We start from the raw sequence: 24,113 nt of genomic DNA, 5'->3' as shown, positions 1-24,113 counted from the left end.
GTGGCAACGAGGGAGACTGTGGTTGGAGTCCCCTCGCTGTGTTTCTAAAAGAACCAAGATGAACAAGTCATGGCTCTCAGAGGACTTTTCTTCCCCTGGGTCAGCCAGGGGACGGGAAAGGCACGCGTATTTTTGAGAGTGCTTCATGCAAAGCATCTTTTTCTTTTCCAAAAGGGGGCTCAACCGATGCCAGTCAAGTGGGGTGTGTGTGGCCCAGTTAGTGGCAACGAGGGAGACTGTGGTTGGAGTCCCCTCGCTGTGTTTCTAAAAGAACCAAGATGAACAAGTCATGGCTCTCAGAGGACTTTTCTTCCCCTGGGTCAGCCAGGGGAGGGGAAAGGCACGCGTATTTTTGAGAGTGCTTCATGCAAAGCATCTTTTTCTTTTCCAAAAGGGGGCTCAACCGATGCCAGTCAAGTGGGGTGTGTGTGGCCCAGTTAGTGGCAACGAGGGAGACAGTGGTTGGAGTCCCCTCGCTGTGTTTCTAAAAGAACCAAGATGAACAAGTCATGGCTCTCAGAGGACTTTTCTTCCCCTGGGTCAGCCAGGGGACGGGAAAGGCACGCGTATTTTTGAGAGTGCTTCATGCAAAGCATCTTTTTCTTTTCCAAAAGGGGGCTCAACCGATGCCAGTCAAGTGGGGTGTGTGTGGCCCAGTTAGTGGCAACGAGGGAGACTGTGGTTGGAGTCCCCTCGCTGTGTTTCTAAAAGAACCAAGATGAACAAGTCATGGCTCTCAGAGGACTTTTCTTCCCCTGGGTCAGCCAGGGGACGGGAAAGGCACGCGTATTTTTGAGAGTGCTTCATGCAAAGCATCTTTTTCTTTTCCAAAAGGGGGCTCAACCGATGCCAGTCAAGTGGGGTGTGTGTGGCCCAGTTAGTGGCAACGAGGGAGACTGTGGTTGGAGTCCCCTCGCTGTGTTTCTAAAAGAACCAAGATGAACAAGTCATGGCTCTCAGAGGACTTTTCTTCCCCTGGGTCAGCCAGGGGACGGGAAAGGCATGCGTATTTTTGAGAGTGCTTCATGCAAAGCATCTTTTTCTTTTTCAAAAGGGGGCTCAACCGATGCCAGTCAAGTGGGGTGTGTGTGGCCCAGTTAGTGGCAACGAGGGAGACTGTGGTTGGAGTCCCCTCGCTGTGTTTCTAAAAGAACCAAGATGAACAAGTCATGGCTCTCAGAGGACTTTTCTTCCCCTGGGTCAGCCAGGGGACGGGAAAGGCACGCGTATTTTTGAGAGTGCTTCATGCAAAGCATCTTTTTCTTTTCCAAAAGGGGGCTCAACCGATGCCAGTCAAGTGGGGTGTGTGTGGCCCAGTTAGTGGCAACGAGGGAGACTGTGGTTGGAGTCCCCTCGCTGTGTTTCTAAAAGAACCAAGATGAACCTGTCATGGCTCTCAGAGGACTTTTCTTCCCCTGGGTCAGCCAGGGGACGAGAAAGGCACGCGTATTTTTGAGAGTGCTTCATGCAAAGCATCTTTTTCTTTTCCAAAAGGGGGCTCAACCGATGCCAGTCAAGTGGGATGTGTGTGGCCCAGTTAGTGGCAACGAGGGAGACTGTGGTTGGAGTCCCCTCGCTGTGTTTTTAAAAGAACCAAGATGAACAAGTCATGGCTCTCAGAGGACTTTTCTGCCCCTGGGTCAGCCAGGGGACGGGAAAGGCACGCGTATTTTTGAGAGTGCTTCATGCAAAGCATCTTTTTCTTTTTCAAAAGGGGGCTCAACCGATGCCAGTCAAGTGGGGTGTGTGTGGCCCAGTTAGTGGCAACGAGGGAGACTGTGGTTGGAGTCCCCTCGCTGTGTTTCTAAAAGAACCAAGATGAACAAGTCATGGCTCTCAGAGGACTTTTCTTCCCCTGGGTCAGCCAGGGGAGGGGAAAGGCACGCGTATTTTTGAGAGTGCTTCATGCAAAGCATCTTTTTCTTTTTCAAAAGGGTGCTCAACCGATGCCAGTCAAGTGGGGTGTGTGTGGCCCAGTTAGTGGCAACGAGGGAGACTGTGGTTGGAGTCCCCTCGCTGTGTTTCTAAAAGAACCAAGATGAACAAGTCATGGCTCTCAGAGGACTTTTCTTCCCCTGGGTCAGCCAGGGGACGGGAAAGGCATTCGTATTTTTGAGAGTGCTTCATGCAAAGCATCTTTTTCTTTTTCAAAAGGGGGCTCAACCGATGCCAGTCAAGTGGGGTGTGTGTGGCCCAGTTAGTGGCAACGAGGGAGACTGTGGTTGGAGTCCCCTCGCTGTGTTTCTAAAAGAACCAAGATGAACAAGTCATGGCTCTCAGAGGACTTTTCTTCCCCTGGGTCAGCCAGGGGACGGGAAAGGCACGCGTATTTTTGAGAGTGCTTCATGCAAAGCATCTTTTTCTTTTCCAAAAGGGGGCTCAACTGATGCCAGTCAAGTGGGGTGTGTGTGGCCTAGTTAGTGGCAATGAGGGAGACTGTGGTTGGAGTCCCCTCGCTGTGTTTCTAAAAGAACCAAGATGAACAAGTCATGGCTCTCAGAGGACTTTTCTTCCCCTGGGTCAGCCAGGGGACGGGAAAGGCACGCGTATTTTTGAGAGTGCTTCATGCAAAGCATCTTTTTCTTTTTCAAAAGGGGGCTCAACCGATGCCAGTCAAGTGGGGTGTGTGTGGCCCAGTTAGTGGCAACGAGGGAGACTGTGGTTGGAGTCACCTCGCTGTGTTTCTAAAAGAACCAAGATGAACAAGTCATGGCTCTCAGAGGACTTTTCTTCCCCTGGGTCAGCCAGGGGACGGGAAAGGCACGCGTATTTTTGAGAGTGCTTCATGCAAAGCATCTTTTTCTTTTTCAAAAGGGGGCTCAACCGATGCCAGTCAAGTGGGGTGTGTGTGGCCCAGTTAGTGGCAACGAGGGAGACTGTGGTTGGAGTCCCCTCGCTGTGTTTCTAAAAGAACCAAGATGAACAAGTCATGGCTCTCAGAGGACTTTTCTTCCCCTGGGTCAGCCAGGGGAGGGGAAAGGCACGAGTATTTTTGAGAGTGCTTCATGCAAAGCATCTTTTTCTTTTTCAAAAGGGGGCTCAACCGATGCCAGTCAAGTGGGGTGTGTGTGGCCCAGTTAGTGGCAACGAGGGAGAATGTGGTTGGAGTTCCCTCGCTGTGTTTCTAAAAGAACCAAGATGAACAAGTCATGGCTCTCAGAGGACTTTTCTTCCCCTGGGTCAGCCAGGGGACGGGAAAGGCATGCGTATTTTTGAGAGTGCTTCATGCAAAGCATCTTTTTCTTTTTCAAAAGGGGGCTCAACCGATGCCAGTCAAGTGGGGTGTGTATGGCCCAGTTAGTGGCAACGAGGGAGACTGTGGTTGGAGTCCCCTCGCTGTGTTTCTAAAAGAACCAAGATGAACAAGTCATGGCTCTCAGAGGACTTTTCTTCCCCTGGGTCAGCCAGGGGACGGGAAAGGCACGCGTATTTTTGAGAGTTCTTCATGTAAAGCATCTTTTTCTTTTTCAAAAGGGGGCTCAACCGATGCCAGTCAAGTGGGGTGTGTGTGGCCCAGTTAGTGGCAACGAGGGAGACTGTGGTTGGAGTCCCCTCGCTGTGTTTCTAAAAGAACCAAGATGAACAAGTCATGGCTCTCAGAGGACTTTTCTTCCCCTGGGTCAGCCAGGGGACGGGAAAGGAACGCGTATTTTTGAGAGTGCTTCATGCAAAGCATCTTTTTCTTTTCCAAAAGGGGGCTCAACCGATGCCAGTCAAGTGGGGTGTGTGTGGCCCAGTTAGTGGCAACGAGGGAGACTGTGGTTGGAGTCCCCTCGCTGTGTTTCTAAAAGAACCAAGATGAACAAGTCATGGCTCTCAGGGGACTTTTCTTCCCCTGGGTCAGCCAGGGGATGGGAAAGGCACGCGTATTTTTGAGAGTGCTTCATGCAAAGCATCTTTTTCTTTTTCAAAAGGGGGCTCAACCGATGCCAGTCAAGTGGGGTGTGTGTGGCCCAGTTAGTGGCAACGAGGGAGACTGTGGTTGGAGTCACCTCGCTGTGTTTCTAAAAGAACCAAGATGAACAAGTCATGGCTCTCAGAGGACTTTTCTTCCCCTGGGTCAGCCAGGGGACGGGAAAGGCACGCGTATTTTTGAGAGTGCTTCATGCAAAGCATCTTTTTCTTTTCCAAAAGGGGGCTCAACCGATGCCAGTCAAGTGGGGTGTGTGTGGCCCAGTTAGTGGCAACGAGGGAGACTGTGGTTGGAGTCCCCTCGCTGTGTTTCTAAAAGAACCAAGATGAACAAGTCATGGCTCTCAGAGGACTTTTCTTCCCCTGGGTCAGCCAGGGGACGGGAAAGGCACGCGTATTTTTGAGAGTGCTTCATGCAAAGCATCTTTTTCTTTTCCAAAAGGGGGCTCAACCGATGCCAGTCAAGTGGGGTGTGTGAGGCCCAGTTAGTGGCAACGAGGGAGACTGTGGTTGGAGTCCCCTCGCTGTGTTTCTAAAAGAACCAAGATGAACAAGTCATGGCTCTCAGAGGACTTTTCTTCCCCTGGGTCAGCCAGGGGACGGGAAAGGCACGCGTAATTTTGAGAGTGCTTCATGCAAAGCATCTTTTTCTTTTTCAAAAGGGGGCTCAACCGATGCCAGTCAAGTGGGGTGTGTGTGGCCCAGTTAGTGGCAACGAGGGAGACTGTGGTTGGAGTCCCCTCGCTGTGTTTCTAAAAGAACCAAGATGAACAAGTCATGGCTCTCAGAGGACTTTTCTTCCCCTGGGTCAGCCAGGGGAGGGGAAAGGCACGCGTATTTTTGAAAGTGCTTCATGCAAAGCATCTTTTTCTTTTTCAAAAGGGTGCTCAACCGATGCCAGTCAAGTGGGGTGTGTGTGGCCCAGTTAGTGGCAATGAGGGAGACTGTGGTTGGAGTCCCCTCGCTGTGTTTCTAAAAGAACCAAGATGAACAAGTCATGGCTCTCAGAGGACTTTTCTTCCCCTGGGTCAGCCAGGGGACGGGAAAGGCATTCGTATTTTTGAGAGTGCTTCATGCAAAGCATCTTTTTCTTTTTCAAAAGGGGGCTCAACCGATGCCAGTCAAGTGGGGTGTGTGTGACCCAGTTAGTGGCAACGAGGGAGACTGTGGTTGGAGTCCCCTCGCTGTGTTTCTAAAAGAACCAAGATGAACAAGTCATGGCTCTCAGAGGACTTTTCTTCCCCTGGGTCAGCCAGGGGACGGGAAAGGCACGCGTAATTTTGAGAGTGCTTCATGCAAAGCATCTTTTTCTTTTTCAAAAGGGGGCTCAACCGATGCCAGTCAAGTGGGGTGTGTGTGGCCCAGTTAGTGGCAACGAGGGAGACTGTGGTTGGAGTCCCCTCGCTGTGTTTCTAAAAGAACCAAGATGAACAAGTCATGGCTCTCAGAGGACTTTTCTTCCCCTGGGTCAGCCAGGGGAGGGGAAAGGCACGCGTATTTTTGAAAGTGCTTCATGCAAAGCATCTTTTTCTTTTTCAAAAGGGTGCTCAACCGATGCCAGTCAAGTGGGGTGTGTGTGGCCCAGTTAGTGGCAATGAGGGAGACTGTGGTTGGAGTCCCCTCGCTGTGTTTCTAAAAGAACCAAGATGAACAAGTCATGGCTCTCAGAGGACTTTTCTTCCCCTGGGTCAGCCAGGGGACGGGAAAGGCATTCGTATTTTTGAGAGTGCTTCATGCAAAGCATCTTTTTCTTTTTCAAAAGGGGGCTCAACCGATGCCAGTCAAGTGGGGTGTGTGTGACCCAGTTAGTGGCAACGAGGGAGACTGTGGTTGGAGTCCCCTCGCTGTGTTTCTAAAAGAACCAAGATGAACAAGTCATGGCTCTCAGAGGACTTTTCTTCCCCTGGGTCAGCCAGGGGACGGGAAAGGCACGCGTATTTTTGAGAGTGCTTCATGCAAAGCATCTTTTTCTTTTCCAAAAGGGGGCTCAACCGATGCCAGTCAAGTGGGGTGTGTGTGGCCCAGTTAGTGGCAACGAGGGAGACTGTGGTTGGAGTCCCCTCGCTGTGTTTCTAAAAGAACCAAGATGAACAAGTCATGGCTCTCAGAGGACTTTTCTTCCCCTGGGTCAGCCAGGGGACGGGAAAGGCACGCGTATTTTTGAGAGTGCTTCATGCAAAGCATCTTTTTCTTTTCCAAAAGGGGGCTCAACTGATGCCAGTCAAGTGGGGTGTGTGTGGCCTAGTTAGTGGCAATGAGGGAGACTGTGGTTGGAGTCCCCTCGCTGTGTTTCTAAAAGAACCAAGATGAACAAGTCATGGCTCTCAGAGGACTTTTCTTCCCCTGGGTCAGCCAGGGGACGGGAAAGGCACGCGTATTTTTGAGAGTGCTTCATGCAAAGCATCTTTTTCTTTTTCAAAAGGGGGCTCAACCGATGCCAGTCAAGTGGGGTGTGTGTGGCCCAGTTAGTGGCAACGAGGGAGACTGTGGTTGGAATCCCCTCGCTGTGTTTCTAAAAGAACCAAGATGAACAAGTCATGGCTCTCAGAGGACTTTTCTTCCCCTGGGTCAGCCAGGGGACGGGAAAGGCACGCGTATTTTTGAGAGTGCTTCATGCAAAGCATCTTTTTCTTTTTCAAAAGGGGGCTCAACCGATGCCAGTCAAGTGGGGTGTGTGTGGCCCAGTTAGTGGCAACGAGGGAGACTGTGGTTGGAGTCCCCTCGCTGTGTTTCTAAAAGAACCAAGATGAACAAGTCATGGCTCTCAGAGGACTTTTCTTCCCCTGGGTCAGCCAGGGGAGGGGAAAGGCACGAGTATTTTTGAGAGTGCTTCATGCAAAGCATCTTTTTCTTTTTCAAAAGGGGGCTCAACCGATGCCAGTCAAGTGGGGTGTGTGTGGCCCAGTTAGTGGCAACGAGGGAGAATGTGGTTGGAGTTCCCTCGCTGTGTTTCTAAAAGAACCAAGATGAACAAGTCATGGCTCTCAGAGGACTTTTCTTCCCCTGGGTCAGCCAGGGGACGGGAAAGGCATGCGTATTTTTGAGAGTGCTTCATGCAAAGCATCTTTTTCTTTTTCAAAAGGGGGCTCAACCGATGCCAGTCAAGTGGGGTGTGTATGGCCCAGTTAGTGGCAACGAGGGAGACTGTGGTTGGAGTCCCCTCGCTGTGTTTCTAAAAGAACCAAGATGAACAAGTCATGGCTCTCAGAGGACTTTTCTTCCCCTGGGTCAGCCAGGGGACGGGAAAGGCACGCGTATTTTTGAGAGTTCTTCATGTAAAGCATCTTTTTCTTTTTCAAAAGGGGGCTCAACCGATGCCAGTCAAGTGGGGTGTGTGTGGCCCAGTTAGTGGCAACGAGGGAGACTGTGGTTGGAGTCCCCTCGCTGTGTTTCTAAAAGAACCAAGATGAACAAGTCATGGCTCTCAGAGGACTTTTCTTCCCCTGGGTCAGCCAGGGGACGGGAAAGGAACGCGTATTTTTGAGAGTGCTTCATGCAAAGCATCTTTTTCTTTTCCAAAAGGGGGCTCAACCGATGCCAGTCAAGTGGGGTGTGTGTGGCCCAGTTAGTGGCAACGAGGGAGACTGTGGTTGGAGTCCCCTCGCTGTGTTTCTAAAAGAACCAAGATGAACAAGTCATGGCTCTCAGGGGACTTTTCTTCCCCTGGGTCAGCCAGGGGATGGGAAAGGCACGCGTATTTTTGAGAGTGCTTCATGCAAAGCATCTTTTTCTTTTTCAAAAGGGGGCTCAACCGATGCCAGTCAAGTGGGGTGTGTGTGGCCCAGTTAGTGGCAACGAGGGAGACTGTGGTTGGAGTCACCTCGCTGTGTTTCTAAAAGAACCAAGATGAACAAGTCATGGCTCTCAGAGGACTTTTCTTCCCCTGGGTCAGCCAGGGGACGGGAAAGGCACGCGTATTTTTGAGAGTGCTTCATGCAAAGCATCTTTTTCTTTTCCAAAAGGGGGCTCAACCGATGCCAGTCAAGTGGGGTGTGTGTGGCCCAGTTAGTGGCAACGAGGGAGACTGTGGTTGGAGTCCCCTCGCTGTGTTTCTAAAAGAACCAAGATGAACAAGTCATGGCTCTCAGAGGACTTTTCTTCCCCTGGGTCAGCCAGGGGACGGGAAAGGCACGCGTATTTTTGAGAGTGCTTCATGCAAAGCATCTTTTTCTTTTCCAAAAGGGGGCTCAACCGATGCCAGTCAAGTGGGGTGTGTGAGGCCCAGTTAGTGGCAACGAGGGAGACTGTGGTTGGAGTCCCCTCGCTGTGTTTCTAAAAGAACCAAGATGAACAAGTCATGGCTCTCAGAGGACTTTTCTTCCCCTGGGTCAGCCAGGGGACGGGAAAGGCACGCGTATTTTTGAGAGTGCTTCATGCAAAGCATCTTTTTCTTTTTCAAAAGGGGGCTCAACCGATGCCAGTCAAGTGGGGTGTGTGTGGCCCAGTTAGTGGCAACGAGGGAGACTGTGGTTGGAGTCCCCTCGCTGTGTTTCTAAAAGAACCAAGATGAACAAGTCATGGCTCTCAGAGGACTTTTCTTCCCCTGGGTCAGCCAGGGGAGGGGAAAGGCACGCGTATTTTTGAAAGTGCTTCATGCAAAGCATCTTTTTCTTTTTCAAAAGGGTGCTCAACCGATGCCAGTCAAGTGGGGTGTGTGTGGCCCAGTTAGTGGCAACGAGGGAGACTGTGGTTGGAGTCCCCTCGCTGTGTTTCTAAAAGAACCAAGATGAACAAGTCATGGCTCTCAGAGGACTTTTCTTCCCCTGGGTCAGCCAGGGGACGGGAAAGGCATTCGTATTTTTGAGAGTGCTTCATGCAAAGCATCTTTTTCTTTTTCAAAAGGGGGCTCAACCGATGCCAGTCAAGTGGGGTGTGTGTGACCCAGTTAGTGGCAACGAGGGAGACTGTGGTTGGAGTCCCCTCGCTGTGTTTCTAAAAGAACCAAGATGAACAAGTCATGGCTCTCAGAGGACTTTTCTTCCCCTGGGTCAGCCAGGGGACGGGAAAGGCACGCGTATTTTTGAGAGTGCTTCATGCAAAGCATCTTTTTCTTTTCCAAAAGGGGGCTCAACTGATGCCAGTCAAGTGGGGTGTGTGTGGCCCAGTTAGTGGCAATGAGGGAGACTGTGGTTGGAGTCCCCTCGCTGTGTTTCTAAAAGAACCAAGATGAACAAGTCATGGCTCTCAGAGGACTTTTCTTCCCCTGGGTCAGCCAGGGGACGGGAAAGGCACGCGTATTTTTGAGAGTGCTTCATGCAAAGCATCTTTTTCTTTTTCAAAAGTGGGCTCAACCGATGCCAGTCAAGTGGGGTGTGTGTGGCCCAGTTAGTGGCAACGAGGGAGACTGTGGTTGGAGTCCCCTCGCTGTGTTTCTAAAAGAACCAAGATGAACAAGTCATGGCTCTCAGAGGACTTTTCTTCCCCTGGGTCAGCCAGGGGACGGGAAAGGCACGCGTATTTTTGAGAGTGCTTCATGCAAAGCATCTTTTTCTTTTTCAAAAGGGGGCTCAACCGATGCCAGTCAAGTGGGGTGTGTGTGGCCCAGTTAGTGGCAACGAGGGAGACTGTGGTTGGAGTCCCCTCGCTGTGTTTCTAAAAGAACCAAGATGAACAAGTCATGGCTCTCAGAGGACTTTTCTTCCCCTGGGTCAGCCAGGGGAGGGGAAAGGCACGCGTATTTTTGAGAGTGCTTCATGCAAAGCATCTTTTTCTTTTTCAAAAGGGGGCTCAACCGATGCCAGTCAAGTGGGGTGTGTGTGGCCCAGTTAGTGGCAACGAGGGAGACTGTGGTTGGAGTTCCCTCGCTGTGTTTCTAAAAGAACCAAGATGAACAAGTCATGGCTCTCAGAGGACTTTTCTTCCCCTGGGTCAGCCAGGGGACGGGATAGGCATGCGTATTTTTGAGAGTGCTTCATGCAAAGCATCTTTTTCTTTTTCAAAAGGGGGCTCAACCGATGCCAGTCAAGTGGGGTGTGTATGGCCCAGTTAGTGGCAACGAGGGAGACTGTGGTTGGAGTCCCCTCGCTGTGTTTTTAAAAGAACCAAGATGAACAAGTCATGGCTCTCAGAGGACTTTTCTGCCCCTGGGTCAGCCAGGGGACGGGAAAGGCACGCGTATTTTTGAGAGTGCTTCATGCAAAGCATCTTTTTCTTTTTCAAAAGGGGGCTCAACCGATGCCAGTCAAGTGGGGTGTGTGTGGCCCAGTTAGTGGCAACGAGGGAGACTGTGGTTGGAGTCCCCTCGCTGTGTTTCTAAAAGAACCAAGATGAACAAGTCATGGCTCTCAGAGGACTTTTCTTCCCCTGGGTCAGCCAGGGGACGGGAAAGGCATTCGTATTTTTGAGAGTGCTTCATGCAAAGCATCTTTTTCTTTTTCAAAAGGGGGCTCAACCGATGCCAGTCAAGTGGGGTGTGTGTGACCCAGTTAGTGGCAACGAGGGAGACTGTGGTTGGAGTCCCCTCGCTGTGTTTCTAAAAGAACCAAGATGAACAAGTCATGGCTCTCAGAGGACTTTTCTTCCCCTGGGTCAGCCAGGGGACGGGAAAGGCACGCGTATTTTTGAGAGTGCTTCATGCAAAGCATCTTTTTCTTTTCCAAAAGGGGGCTCAACTGATGCCAGTCAAGTGGGGTGTGTGTGGCCCAGTTAGTGGCAATGAGGGAGACTGTGGTTGGAGTCCCCTCGCTGTGTTTCTAAAAGAACCAAGATGAACAAGTCATGGCTCTCAGAGGACTTTTCTTCCCCTGGGTCAGCCAGGGGACGGGAAAGGCACGCGTATTTTTGAGAGTGCTTCATGCAAAGCATCTTTTTCTTTTTCAAAAGTGGGCTCAACCGATGCCAGTCAAGTGGGGTGTGTGTGGCCCAGTTAGTGGCAACGAGGGAGACTGTGGTTGGAGTCCCCTCGCTGTGTTTCTAAAAGAACCAAGATGAACAAGTCATGGCTCTCAGAGGACTTTTCTTCCCCTGGGTCAGCCAGGGGACGGGAAAGGCACGCGTATTTTTGAGAGTGCTTCATGCAAAGCATCTTTTTCTTTTTCAAAAGGGGGCTCAACCGATGCCAGTCAAGTGGGGTGTGTGTGGCCCAGTTAGTGGCAACGAGGGAGACTGTGGTTGGAGTCCCCTCGCTGTGTTTCTAAAAGAACCAAGATGAACAAGTCATGGCTCTCAGAGGACTTTTCTTCCCCTGGGTCAGCCAGGGGAGGGGAAAGGCACGCGTATTTTTGAGAGTGCTTCATGCAAAGCATCTTTTTCTTTTTCAAAAGGGGGCTCAACCGATGCCAGTCAAGTGGGGTGTGTGTGGCCCAGTTAGTGGCAACGAGGGAGACTGTGGTTGGAGTTCCCTCGCTGTGTTTCTAAAAGAACCAAGATGAACAAGTCATGGCTCTCAGAGGACTTTTCTTCCCCTGGGTCAGCCAGGGGACGGGAAAGGCATGCGTATTTTTGAGAGTGCTTCATGCAAAGCATCTTTTTCTTTTTCAAAAGGGGGCTCAACCGATGCCAGTCAAGTGGGGTGTGTATGGCCCAGTTAGTGGCAACGAGGGAGACTGTGGTTGGAGTCCCCTCGCTGTGTTTTTAAAAGAACCAAGATGAACAAGTCATGGCTCTCAGAGGACTTTTCTGCCCCTGGGTCAGCCAGGGGACGGGAAAGGCACGCGTATTTTTGAGAGTGCTTCATGCAAAGCATCTTTTTCTTTTTCAAAAGGGGGCTCAACCGATGCCAGTCAAGTGGGGTGTGTGTGGCCCAGTTAGTGGCAACGAGGGAGACTGTGGTTGGAGTCCCCTCGCTGTGTTTCTAAAAGAACCAAGATGAACAAGTCATGGCTCTCAGAGGACTTTTCTTCCCCTGGGTCAGCCAGGGGAGGGGAAAGGCACGCGTATTTTTGAGAGTGCTTCATGCAAAGCATCTTTTTCTTTTTCAAAAGGGTGCTCAACCGATGCCAGTCAAGTGGGGTGTGTGTGGCCCAGTTAGTGGCAACGAGGGAGACTGTGGTTGGAGTCCCCTCGCTGTGTTTCTAAAAGAACCAAGATGAACAAGTCATGGCTCTCAGAGGACTTTTCTTCCCCTGGGTCAGCTAGGGGACGGGAAAGGCATTCGTATTTTTGAGAGTGCTTCATGCAAAGCATCTTTTTCTTTTTCAAAAGGGGGCTCAACCGATGCCAGTCAAGTGGGGTGTGTGTGGCCCAGTTAGTGGCAACGAGGGAGACTGTGGTTGGAGTCCCCTCGCTGTGTTTCTAAAAGAACCAAGATGAACAAGTCATGGCTCTCAGAGGACTTTTCTTCCCCTGGGTCAGCCAGGGGACGGGAAAGGCACGTGTATTTTTGAGAGTGCTTCATGCAAAGCATCTTTTTCTTTTCCAAAAGGGGGCTCAACTGATGCCAGTCAAGTGGGGTGTGTGTGGCCTAGTTAGTGGCAATGAGGGAGACTGTGGTTGGAGTCCCCTCGCTGTGTTTCTAAAAGAACCAAGATGAACAAGTCATGGCTCTCAGAGGACTTTTCTTCCCCTGGGTCAGCCAGGGGACGGGAAAGGCACGCGTATTTTTGAGAGTGCTTCATGCAAAGCATCTTTTTCTTTTTCAAAAGGGGGCTCAACCGATGCCAGTCAAGTGGGGTGTGTGTGGCCCAGTTAGTGGCAACGAGGGAGACTGTGGTTGGAGTCCCCTCGCTGTGTTTCTAAAAGAACCAAGATGAACAAGTCATGGCTCTCAGAGGACTTTTCTTCCCCTGGGTCAGCCAGGGGACGGGAAAGGCACGCGTATTTTTGAGAGTGCTTCATGCAAAGCATCTTTTTCTTTTTCAAAAGGGGGCTCAACCGATGCCAGTCAAGTGGGGTGTGTGTGGCCCAGTTAGTGGCAACGAGGGAGACTGTGGTTGGAGTCCCCTCGCTGTGTTTCTAATAGAACCAAGATGAACAAGTCATGGCTCTCAGAGGACTTTTCTTCCCCTGGGTCAGCCAGGGGAGGGGAAAGGCACGAGTATTTTTGAGAGTGCTTCATGCAAAGCATCTTTTTCTTTTTCAAAAGGGGGCTCAACCGATGCCAGTCAAGTGGGGTGTGTGTGGCCCAGTTAGTGGCAACGAGGGAGAATGTGGTTGGAGTTCCCTCGCTGTGTTTCTAAAAGAACCAAGATGAACAAGTCATGGCTCTCAGAGGACTTTTCTTCCCCTGGGTCAGCCAGGGGACGGGAAAGGCATGCGTATTTTTGAGAGTGCTTCATGCAAAGCATCTTTTTCTTTTTCAAAAGGGGGCTCAACCGATGCCAGTCAAGTGGGGTGTGTATGGCCCAGTTAGTGGCAACGAGGGAGACTGTGGTTGGAGTCCCCTCGCTGTGTTTCTAAAAGAACCAAGATGAACAAGTCATGGCTCTCAGAGGACTTTTCTTCCCCTGGGTCAGCCAGGGGACGGGAAAGGCACGCGTATTTTTGAGAGTTCTTCATGTAAAGCATCTTTTTCTTTTTCAAAAGGGGGCTCAACCGATGCCAGTCAAGTGGGGTGTGTGTGGCCCAGTTAGTGGCAACGAGGGAGACTGTGGTTGGAGTCCCCTCGCTGTGTTTCTAAAAGAACCAAGATGAACAAGTCATGGCTCTCAGAGGACTTTTCTTCCCCTGGGTCAGCCAGGGGACGGGAAAGGAACGCGTATTTTTGAGAGTGCTTCATGCAAAGCATCTTTTTCTTTTCCAAAAGGGGGCTCAACCGATGCCAGTCAAGTGGGGTGTGTGTGGCCCAGTTAGTGGCAACGAGGGAGACTGTGGTTGGAGTCCCCTCGCTGTGTTTCTAAAAGAACCAAGATGAACAAGTCATGGCTCTCAGAGGACTTTTCTTCCCCTGGGTCAGCCAGGGGATGGGAAAGGCACGCGTATTTTTGAGAGTGCTTCATGCAAAGCATCTTTTTCTTTTTCAAAAGGGGGCTCAACCGATGCCAGTCAAGTGGGGTGTGTGTGGCCCAGTTAGTGGCAACGAGGGAGACTGTGGTTGGAGTCACCTCGCTGTGTTTCTAAAAGAACCAAGATGAACAAGTCATGGCTCTCAGAGGACTTTTCTTCCCCTGGGTCAGCCAGGGGACGGGAAAGGCACGCGTATTTTTGAGAGTGCTTCATGCAAAGCATCTTTTTCTTTTCCAAAAGGGGGCTCAACCGATGCCAGTCAAGTGGGGTGTGTGTGGCCCAGTTAGTGGCAACGAGGGAGACTGTGGTTGGAGTCCCCTCGCTGTGTTTCTAAAAGAACCAAGATGAACAAGTCATGGCTCTCAGAGGACTTTTCTTCCCCTGGGTCAGCCAGGGGACGGGAAAGGCACGCGTATTTTTGAGAGTGCTTCATGCAAAGCATCTTTTTCTTTTCCAAAAGGGGGCTCAACCGATGCCAGTCAAGTGGGGTGTGTGAGGCCCAGTTAGTGGCAACGAGGGAGACTGTGGTTGGAGTCCCCTCGCTGTGTTTCTAAAAGAACCAAGATGAACAAGTCATGGCTCTCAGAGGACTTTTCTTCCCCTGGGTCAGCCAGGGGACGGGAAAGGCACGCGTATTTTTGAGAGTGCTTCATGCAAAGCATCTTTTTCTTTTTCAAAAGGGGGCTCAACCGATGCCAGTCAAGTGGGGTGTGTGTGGCCCAGTTAGTGGCAACGAGGGAGACTGTGGTTGGAGTCCCCTCGCTGTGTTTCTAAAAGAACCAAGATGAACAAGTCATGGCTCTCAGAGGACTTTTCTTCCCCTGGGTCAGCCAGGGGAGGGGAAAGGCACGCGTATTTTTGAGAGTGCTTCATGCAAAGCATCTTTTTCTTTTTCAAAAGGGTGCTCAACCGATGCCAGTCAAGTGGGGTGTGTGTGGCCCAGTTAGTGGCAACGAGGGAGACTGTGGTTGGAGTCCCCTCGCTGTGTTTCTAAAAGAACCAAGATGAACAAGTCATGGCTCTCAGAGGACTTTTCTTCCCCTGGGTCAGCCAGGGGACGGGAAAGGCATTCGTATTTTTGAGAGTGCTTCATGCAAAGCATCTTTTTCTTTTTCAAAAGGGGGCTCAACCGATGCCAGTCAAGTGGGGTGTGTGTGGCCCAGTTAGTGGCAACGAGGGAGACTGTGGTTGGAGTCCCCTCGCTGTGTTTCTAAAAGAACCAAGATGAACAAGTCATGGCTCTCAGAGGACTTTTCTTCCCCTGGGTCAGCCAGGGGACGGGAAAGGCACGCGTATTTTTGAGAGTGCTTCATGCAAAGCATCTTTTTCTTTTCCAAAAGGGGGCTCAACTGATGCCAGTCAAGTGGGGTGTGTGTGGCCCAGTTAGTGGCAATGAGGGAGACTGTGGTTGGAGTCCCCTCGCTGTGTTTCTAAAAGAACCAAGATGAACAAGTCATGGCTCTCAGAGGACTTTTCTTCCCCTGGGTCAGCCAGGGGACGGGAAAGGCACGCGTATTTTTGAGAGTGCTTCATGCAAAGCATCTTTTTCTTTTTCAAAAGTGGGCTCAACCGATGCCAGTCAAGTGGGGTGTGTGTGGCCCAGTTAGTGGCAACGAGGGAGACTGTGGTTGGAGTCCCCTCGCTGTGTTTCTAAAAGAACCAAGATGAACAAGTCATGGCTCTCAGAGGACTTTTCTTCCCCTGGGTCAGCCAGGGGACGGGATAGGCACGCGTATTTTTGAGAGTGCTTCATGCAAAGCATCTTTTTCTTTTTCAAAAGGGGGCTCAACCGATGCCAGTCAAGTGGGGTGTGTGTGGCCCAGTTAGTGGCAACGAGGGAGACTGTGGTTGGAGTCCCCTCGCTGTGTTTCTAAAAGAACCAAGATGAACAAGTCATGGCTCTCAGAGGACTTTTCTTCCCCTGGGTCAGCCAGGGGAGGGGAAAGGCACGCGTATTTTTGAGAGTGCTTCATGCAAAGCATCTTTTTCTTTTTCAAAAGGGGGCTCAACCGATGCCAGTCAAGTGGGGTGTGTGTGGCCCAGTTAGTGGCAACGAGGGAGACTGTGGTTGGAGTTCCCTCGCTGTGTTTCTAAAAGAACCAAGATGAACAAGTCATGGCTCTCAGAGGACTTTTCTTCCCCTGGGTCAGCCAGGGGACGGGAAAGGCATGCGTATTTTTGAGAGTGCTTCATGCAAAGCATCTTTTTCTTTTTCAAAAGGGGGCTCAACCGATGCCAGTCAAGTGGGGTGTGTATGGCCCAGTTAGTGGCAACGAGGGAGACTGTGGTTGGAGTCCCCTCGCTGTGTTTCTAAAAGAACCAAGATGAACAAGTCATGGCTCTCAGAGGACTTTTCTTCCCCTGGGTCAGCCAGGGGACGGGAAAGGCACGCGTATTTTTGAGAGTTCTTCATGCAAAGCATCTTTTTCTTTTTCAAAAGGGGGCTCAACCGATGCCAGTCAAGTGGGGTGTGTGTGGCCCAGTTAGTGGCAACGAGGGAGACTGTGGTTGGAGTCCCCTCGCTGTGTTTCTAAAAGAACCAAGATGAACAAGTCATGGCTCTCAGAGGACTTTTCTTCCCCTGGGTCAGCCAGGGGACGGGAAAGGAACGCGTATTTTTGAGAGTGCTTCATGCAAAGCATCTTTTTCTTTTCCAAAAGGGGGCTCAACCGATGCCAGTCAAGTGGGGTGTGTGTGGCCCAGTTAGTGGCAACGAGGGAGACTGTGGTTGGAGTCCCCTCGCTGTGTTTCTAAAAGAACCAAGATGAACAAGTCATGGCTCTCAGAGGACTTTTCTTCCCCTGGGTCAGCCAGGGGATGGGAAAGGCACGCGTATTTTTGAGAGTGCTTCATGCAAAGCATCTTTTTCTTTTTCAAAAGGGGGCTCAACCGATGCCAGTCAAGTGGGGTGTGTGTGGCCCAGTTAGTGGCAACGAGGGAGACTGTGGTTGGAGTCACCTCGCTGTGTTTCTAAAAGAACCAAGATGAACAAGTCATGGCTCTCAGAGGACTTTTCTTCCCCTGGGTCAGCCAGGGGACGGGAAAGGCACGCGTATTTTTGAGAGTGCTTCATGCAAAGCATCTTTTTCTTTTCCAAAAGGGGGCTCAACTAATGCCAGTCAAGTGGGGTGTGTGTGGCCCAGTTAGTGGCAACGAGGGAGACTGTGGTTGGAGTCCCCTCGCTGTGTTTCTAAAAGAACCAAGATAAACAAGTCATGGCTCTCAGAGGACTTTTCTTCCCCTGGGTCAGCCAGGGGACGGGAAAGGCACGCGTATTTTTGAGAGTGCTTCATGCAAAGCATCTTTTTCTTTTTCAAAAGGGGGCTCAACCGATGCCAGTCAAGTGGGGTGTGTGTGGCCCAGTTAGTGGTAACGAGGGAGACTGTGGTTGGAGTCCCCTCGCTGTGTTTCTAAAAGAACCAAGATGAACAAGTCATGGCTCTCAGAGGACTTTTCTTCCCCTGGGTCAGCCAGGGGATGGGAAAGGCACGCGTATTTTTGAGAGTGCTTCATGCAAAGCATCTTTTTCTTTTTCAAAAGGGGGCTCAACCGATGCCAGTCAAGTGGGGTGTGTGTGGCCCAGTTAGTGGCAACGAGGGAGACTGTGGTTGGAGTCCCCTCGCTGTGTTTCTAAAAGAACCAAGATGAACAAGTCATGGCTCTCAGAGGACTTTTCTTCCCCTGGGTCAGCCAGGGGAAGGGAAAGGCACGCGTATTTTTGAGAGTGCTTCATGCAAAGCATCTTTTTCTTTTTCAAAAGGGGGCTCAACCGATGCCAGTCAAGTGGGGTGTGTGTGGCCCAGTTAGTGGCAACGAGGGAGACTGTGGTTGGAGTCCCCTCGCTGTGTTTCTAAAAGAACCAAGATGAACAAGTCATGGCTCTCAGAGGACTTTTCTTCCCCTGGGTCAGCCAGGGGACGGGAAAGGCATGCGTATTTTTGAGAGTGCTTCATGCAAAGCATATTTTTCTTTTTCAAAAGGGGGCTCAACCGATGCCAGTCAAGTGGGGTGTGTATGGCCCAGTTAGTGGCAACGAGGGAGACTGTGGTTGGAGTCCCCTCGCTGTGTTTCTAAAAGAACCAAGATGAACAAGTCATGGCTCTCAGAGGACTTTTCTTCCCCTGGGTCAGCCAGGGGACGGGAAAGGCACGCGTATTTTTGAGAGTTCTTCATGCAAAGCATCTTTTTCTTTTTCAAAAGGGGGCTCAACCGATGCCAGTCAAGTGGGGTGTGTGTGGCCCAGTTAGTGGCAACGAGGGAGACTGTGGTTGGAGTCCCCTCGCTGTGTTTCTAAAAGAACCAAGATGAACAAGTCATGGCTCTCAGAGGACTTTTCTTCCCCTGGGTCAGCCAGGGGACGGGAAAGGAACGCGTATTTTTGAGAGTGCTTCATGCAAAGCATCTTTTTCTTTTCCAAAAGGGGGCTCAACCGATGCCAGTCAAGTGGGGTGTGTGTGGCCCAGTTAGTGGCAACGAGGGAGACTGTGGTTGGAGTCCCCTCGCTGTGTTTCTAAAAGAACCAAGATGAACAAGTCATGGCTCTCAGAGGACTTTTCTTCCCCTGGGTCAGCCAGGGGACGGGAAAGGCACGCGTATTTTTGAGAGTGCTTCATGCAAAGCATCTTTTTCTTTTTCAAAAGGGGGCTCAACCGATGCCAGTCAAGTGGGGTGTGTGTGGCCCAGTTAGTGGCAACGAGGGAGACTGTGGTTGGAGTCCCCTCGCTGTGTTTCTAAAAGAACCAAGATGAACAAGTCATGGCTCTCAGAGGACTTTTCTTCCCCTGGGTCAGCCAGGGGAGGGGAAAGGCACGCGTATTTTTGAGAGTGCTTCATGCAAAGCATCTTTTTCTTTTTCAAAAGGGTGCTCAACCGATGCCAGTCAAGTGGGGTGTGTGTGGCCCAGTTAGTGGCAACGAGGGAGACTGTGGTTGGAGTCCCCTCGCTGTGTTTCTAAAAGAACCAAGATGAACAAGTCATGGCTCTCAGAGGACTTTTCTTCCCCTGGGTTAGCCAGGGGACGGGAAAGGCATTCGTATTTTTGAGAGTGCTTCATGCAAAGCATCTTTTTCTTTTTCAAAAGGGGGCTCAACCGATGCCAGTCAAGTGGGGTGTGTGTGGCCCAGTTAGTGGCAACGAGGGAGACTGTGGTTGGAGTCCCCTCGCTGTGTTTCTAAAAGAACCAAGATGAACAAGTCATGGCTCTCAGAGGACTTTTCTTCCCCTGGGTCAGCCAGGGGACGGGAAAGGCACGCGTATTTTTGAGAGTGCTTCATGCAAAGCATCTTTTTCTTTTCCAAAAGGGGGCTCAACTGATGCCAGTCAAGTGGGGTGTGTGTGGCCCAGTTAGTGGCAATGAGGGAGACTGTGGTTGGAGTCCCCTCGCTGTGTTTCTAAAAGAACCAAGATGAACAAGTCATGGCTCTCAGAGGACTTTTCTTCCCCTGGGTCAGCCAGGGGACGGGAAAGGCACGCGTATTTTTGAGAGTGCTTCATGCAAAGCATCTTTTTCTTTTTCAAAAGTGGGCTCAACCGATGCCAGTCAAGTGGGGTGTGTGTGGCCCAGTTAGTGGCAACGAGGGAGACTGTGGTTGGAGTCCCCTCGCTGTGTTTCTAAAAGAACCAAGATGAACAAGTCATGGCTCTCAGAGGACTTTTCTTCCCCTGGGTCAGCCAGGGGACGGGATAGGCACGCGTATTTTTGAGAGTGCTTCATGCAAAGCATCTTTTTCTTTTTCAAAAGGGGGCTCAACCGATGCCAGTCAAGTGGGGTGTGTGTGGCCCAGTTAGTGGCAACGAGGGAGACTGTGGTTGGAGTCCCCTCGCTGTGTTTCTAAAAGAACCAAGATGAACAAGTCATGGCTCTCAGAGGACTTTTCTTCCCCTGGGTCAGCCAGGGGAGGGGAAAGGCATGCGTATTTTTGAGAGTGCTTCATGCAAAGCATCTTTTTCTTTTTCAAAAGGGGGCTCAACCGATGCCAGTCAAGTGGGGTGTGTGTGGCCCAGTTAGTGGCAACGAGGGAGACTGTGGTTGGAGTTCCCTCGCTGTGTTTCTAAAAGAACCAAGATGAACAAGTCATGGCTCTCAGAGGACTTTTCTTCCCCTGGGTCAGCCAGGGGACGGGAAAGGCATGCGTATTTTTGAGAGTGCTTCATGCAAAGCATCTTTTTCTTTTTCAAAAGGGGGCTCAACCGATGCCAGTCAAGTGGGGTGTGTATGGCCCAGTTAGTGGCAACGAGGGAGACTGTGGTTGGAGTCCCCTCGCTGTGTTTCTAAAAGAACCAAGATGAACAAGTCATGGCTCTCAGAGGACTTTTCTTCCCCTGGGTCAGCCAGGGGACGGGAAAGGCACGCGTATTTTTGAGAGTTCTTCATGCAAAGCATCTTTTTCTTTTTCAAAAGGGGGCTCAACCGATGCCAGTCAAGTGGGGTGTGTGTGGCCCAGTTAGTGGCAACGAGGGAGACTGTGGTTGGAGTCCCCTCGCTGTGTTTCTAAAAGAACCAAGATGAACAAGTCATGGCTCTCAGAGGACTTTTCTTCCCCTGGGTCAGCCAGGGGACGGGAAAGGAACGCGTATTTTTGAGAGTGCTTCATGCAAAGCATCTTTTTCTTTTCCAAAAGGGGGCTCAACCGATGCCAGTCAAGTGGGGTGTGTGTGGCCCAGTTAGTGGCAACGAGGGAGACTGTGGTTGGAGTCCCCTCGCTGTGTTTCTAAAAGAACCAAGATGAACAAGTCATGGCTCTCAGAGGACTTTTCTTCCCCTGGGTCAGCCAGGGGATGGGAAAGGCACGCGTATTTTTGAGAGTGCTTCATGCAAAGCATCTTTTTCTTTTTCAAAAGGGGGCTCAACCGATGCCAGTCAAGTGGGGTGTGTGTGGCCCAGTTAGTGGCAACGAGGGAGACTGTGGTTGGAGTCACCTCGCTGTGTTTCTAAAAGAACCAAGATGAACAAGTCATGGCTCTCAGAGGACTTTTCTTCCCCTGGGTCAGCCAGGGGACGGGAAAGGCACGCGTATTTTTGAGAGTGCTTCATGCAAAGCATCTTTTTCTTTTCCAAAAGGGGGCTCAACTAATGCCAGTCAAGTGGGGTGTGTGTGGCCCAGTTAGTGGCAACGAGGGAGACTGTGGTTGGAGTCCCCTCGCTGTGTTTCTAAAAGAACCAAGATAAACAAGTCATGGCTCTCAGAGGACTTTTCTTCCCCTGGGTCAGCCAGGGGACGGGAAAGGCACGCGTATTTTTGAGAGTGCTTCATGCAAAGCATCTTTTTCTTTTTCAAAAGGGGGCTCAACCGATGCCAGTCAAGTGGGGTGTGTGTGGCCCAGTTAGTGGTAACGAGGGAGACTGTGGTTGGAGTCCCCTCGCTGTGTTTCTAAAAGAACCAAGATGAACAAGTCATGGCTCTCAGAGGACTTTTCTTCCCCTGGGTCAGCCAGGGGATGGGAAAGGCACGCGTATTTTTGAGAGTGCTTCATGCAAAGCATCTTTTTCTTTTTCAAAAGGGGGCTCAACCGATGCCAGTCAAGTGGGGTGTGTGTGGCCCAGTTAGTGGCAACGAGGGAGACTGTGGTTGGAGTCCCCTCGCTGTGTTTCTAAAAGAACCAAGATGAACAAGTCATGGCTCTCAGAGGACTTTTCTTCCCCTGGGTCAGCCAGGGGAAGGGAAAGGCACGCGTATTTTTGAGAGTGCTTCATGCAAAGCATCTTTTTCTTTTTCAAAAGGGGGCTCAACCGATGCCAGTCAAGTGGGGTGTGTGTGGCCCAGTTAGTGGCAACGAGGGAGACTGTGGTTGGAGTCCCCTCGCTGTGTTTCTAAAAGAACCAAGATGAACAAGTCATGGCTCTCAGAGGACTTTTCTTCCCCTGGGTCAGCCAGGGGACGGGAAAGGCATGCGTATTTTTGAGAGTGCTTCATGCAAAGCATATTTTTCTTTTTCAAAAGGGGGCTCAACCGATGCCAGTCAAGTGGGGTGTGTATGGCCCAGTTAGTGGCAACGAGGGAGACTGCGGTTGGAGTCCCCTCGCTGTGTTTCTAAAAGAACCAAGATGAACAAGTCATGGCTCTCAGAGGACTTTTCTTCCCCTGGGTCAGCCAGGGGACGGGAAAGGCACGCGTATTTTTGAGAGTTCTTCATGCAAAGCATCTTTTTCTTTTTCAAAAGGGGGCTCAACCGATGCCAGTCAAGTGGGGTGTGTGTGGCCCAGTTAGTGGCAACGAGGGAGACTGTGGTTGGAGTCCCCTCGCTGTGTTTCTAAAAGAACCAAGATGAACAAGTCATGGCTCTCAGAGGACTTTTCTTCCCCTGGGTCAGCCAGGGGACGGGAAAGGAACGCGTATTTTTGAGAGTGCTTCATGCAAAGCATCTTTTTCTTTTCCAAAAGGGGGCTCAACCGATGCCAGTCAAGTGGGGTGTGTGTGGCCCAGTTAGTGGCAACGAGGGAGACTGTGGTTGGAGTCCCCTCGCTGTGTTTCTAAAAGAACCAAGATGAACAAGTCATGGCTCTCAGAGGACTTTTCTTCCCCTGGGTCAGCCAGGGGATGGGAAAGGCACGCGTATTTTTGAGAGTGCTTCATGCAAAGCATCTTTTTCTTTTTCAAAAGGGGGCTCAACCGATGCCAGTCAAGTGGGGTGTGTGTGGCCCAGTTAGTGGCAACGAGGGAGACTGTGGTTGGAGTCCCCTCGCTGTGTTTCTAAAAGAACCAAGATGAACAAGTCATGGCTCTCAGAGGACTTTTCTTCCCCTGGGTCAGCCAGGGGACGGGAAAGGAACGCGTATTTTTGAGAGTGCTTCATGCAAAGCATCTTTTTCTTTTCCAAAAGGGGGCTCAACCGATGCCAGTCAAGTGGGGTGTGTGTGGCCCAGTTAGTGGCAACGAGGGAGACTGTGGTTGGAGTCCCCTCGCTGTGTTTCTAAAAGAACCAAGATGAACAAGTCATGGCTCTCAGAGGACTTTTCTTCCCCTGGGTCAGCCAGGGGATGGGAAAGGCACGCGTATTTTTGAGAGTGCTTCATGCAAAGCATCTTTTTCTTTTTCAAAAGGGGGCTCAACCGATGCCAGTCAAGTGGGGTGTGTGTGGCCCAGTTAGTGGCAACGAGGGAGACTGTGGTTGGAGTCACCTCGCTGTGTTTCTAAAAGAACCAAGATGAACAAGTCATGGCTCTCAGAGGACTTTTCTTCCCCTGGGTCAGCCAGGGGACGGGAAAGGCACTCGTATTTTTGAGAGTGCTTCATGCAAAGCATCTTTTTCTTTTTCAAAAGGGGGCTCAACCGATGCCAGTCAAGTGGGGTGTGTGTGGCCCAGTTAGTGGCAACGAGGGAGACTGTGGTTGGAGTCCCCTCGCTGTGTTTCTAAAAGAACCAAGATGAACAAGTCATGGCTCTCAGAGGACTTTTCTTCCCCTGGGTCAGCCAGGGGAAGGGAAAGGCACGCGTATTTTTGAGAGTGCTTCATGCAAAGCATCTTTTTCTTTTTCAAAAGGGGGCTCAACCGATGCCAGTCAAGTGGGGTGTGTGTGGCCCAGTTAGTGGCAACGAGGGAGACTGTGGTTGGAGTCCCCTCGCTGTGTTTCTAAAAGAACCAAGATGAACAAGTCATGGCTCTCAGAGGACTTTTCTTCCCCTGGGTCAGCCAGGGGACGGGAAAGGCATGCGTATTTTTGAGAGTGCTTCATGCAAAGCATCTTTTTCTTTTTCAAAAGGGGGCTCAACCGATGCCAGTCAAGTGGGGTGTGTATGGCCCAGTTAGTGGCAACGAGGGAGACTGTGGTTGGAGTCCCCTCGCTGTGTTTCTAAAAGAACCAAGATGAACACGTCATGGCTCTCAGAGGACTTTTCTTCCCCTGGGTCAGCCAGGGGACGGGAAAGGAACGCGTATTTTTGAGAGTGCTTCATGCAAAGCATCTTTTTCTTTTCCAAAAGGGGGCTCAACCGATGCCAGTCAAGTGGGGTGTGTGTGGCCCAGTTAGTGGCAACGAGGGAGACTGTGGTTGGAGTCCCCTCGCTGTGTTTCTAAAAGAACCAAGATGAACAAGTCATGGCTCTCAGAGGACTTTTCTTCCCCTGGGTCAGCCAGGGGATGGGAAAGGCACGCGTATTTTTGAGAGTGCTTCATGCAAGGCATCTTTTTCTTTTTCAAAAGGGGGCTCAACCGATGCCAGTCAAGTGGGGTGTGTGTGGCCCAGTTTGTGGCAACGAGGGAGACTGTGGTTGGAGTCCCCTCGCTGTGTTTCTAAAAGAACCAAGATGAACAAGTCATGGCTCTCAGAGGATTTTTCTTCCCCTGGGTCAGCCAGGGGACGGGAAAGGCACGCGTATTTT

Source organism: Anomaloglossus baeobatrachus, chromosome 2 (genome assembly GCF_048569485.1).
Source record: "Anomaloglossus baeobatrachus isolate aAnoBae1 chromosome 2, aAnoBae1.hap1, whole genome shotgun sequence".
Classification (NCBI taxonomy): domain Eukaryota; kingdom Metazoa; phylum Chordata; class Amphibia; order Anura; family Aromobatidae; genus Anomaloglossus; species Anomaloglossus baeobatrachus.
The sequence above is the reverse complement of the archived record's forward strand: the minus strand, read 5'-3'. Positions refer to the sequence as shown.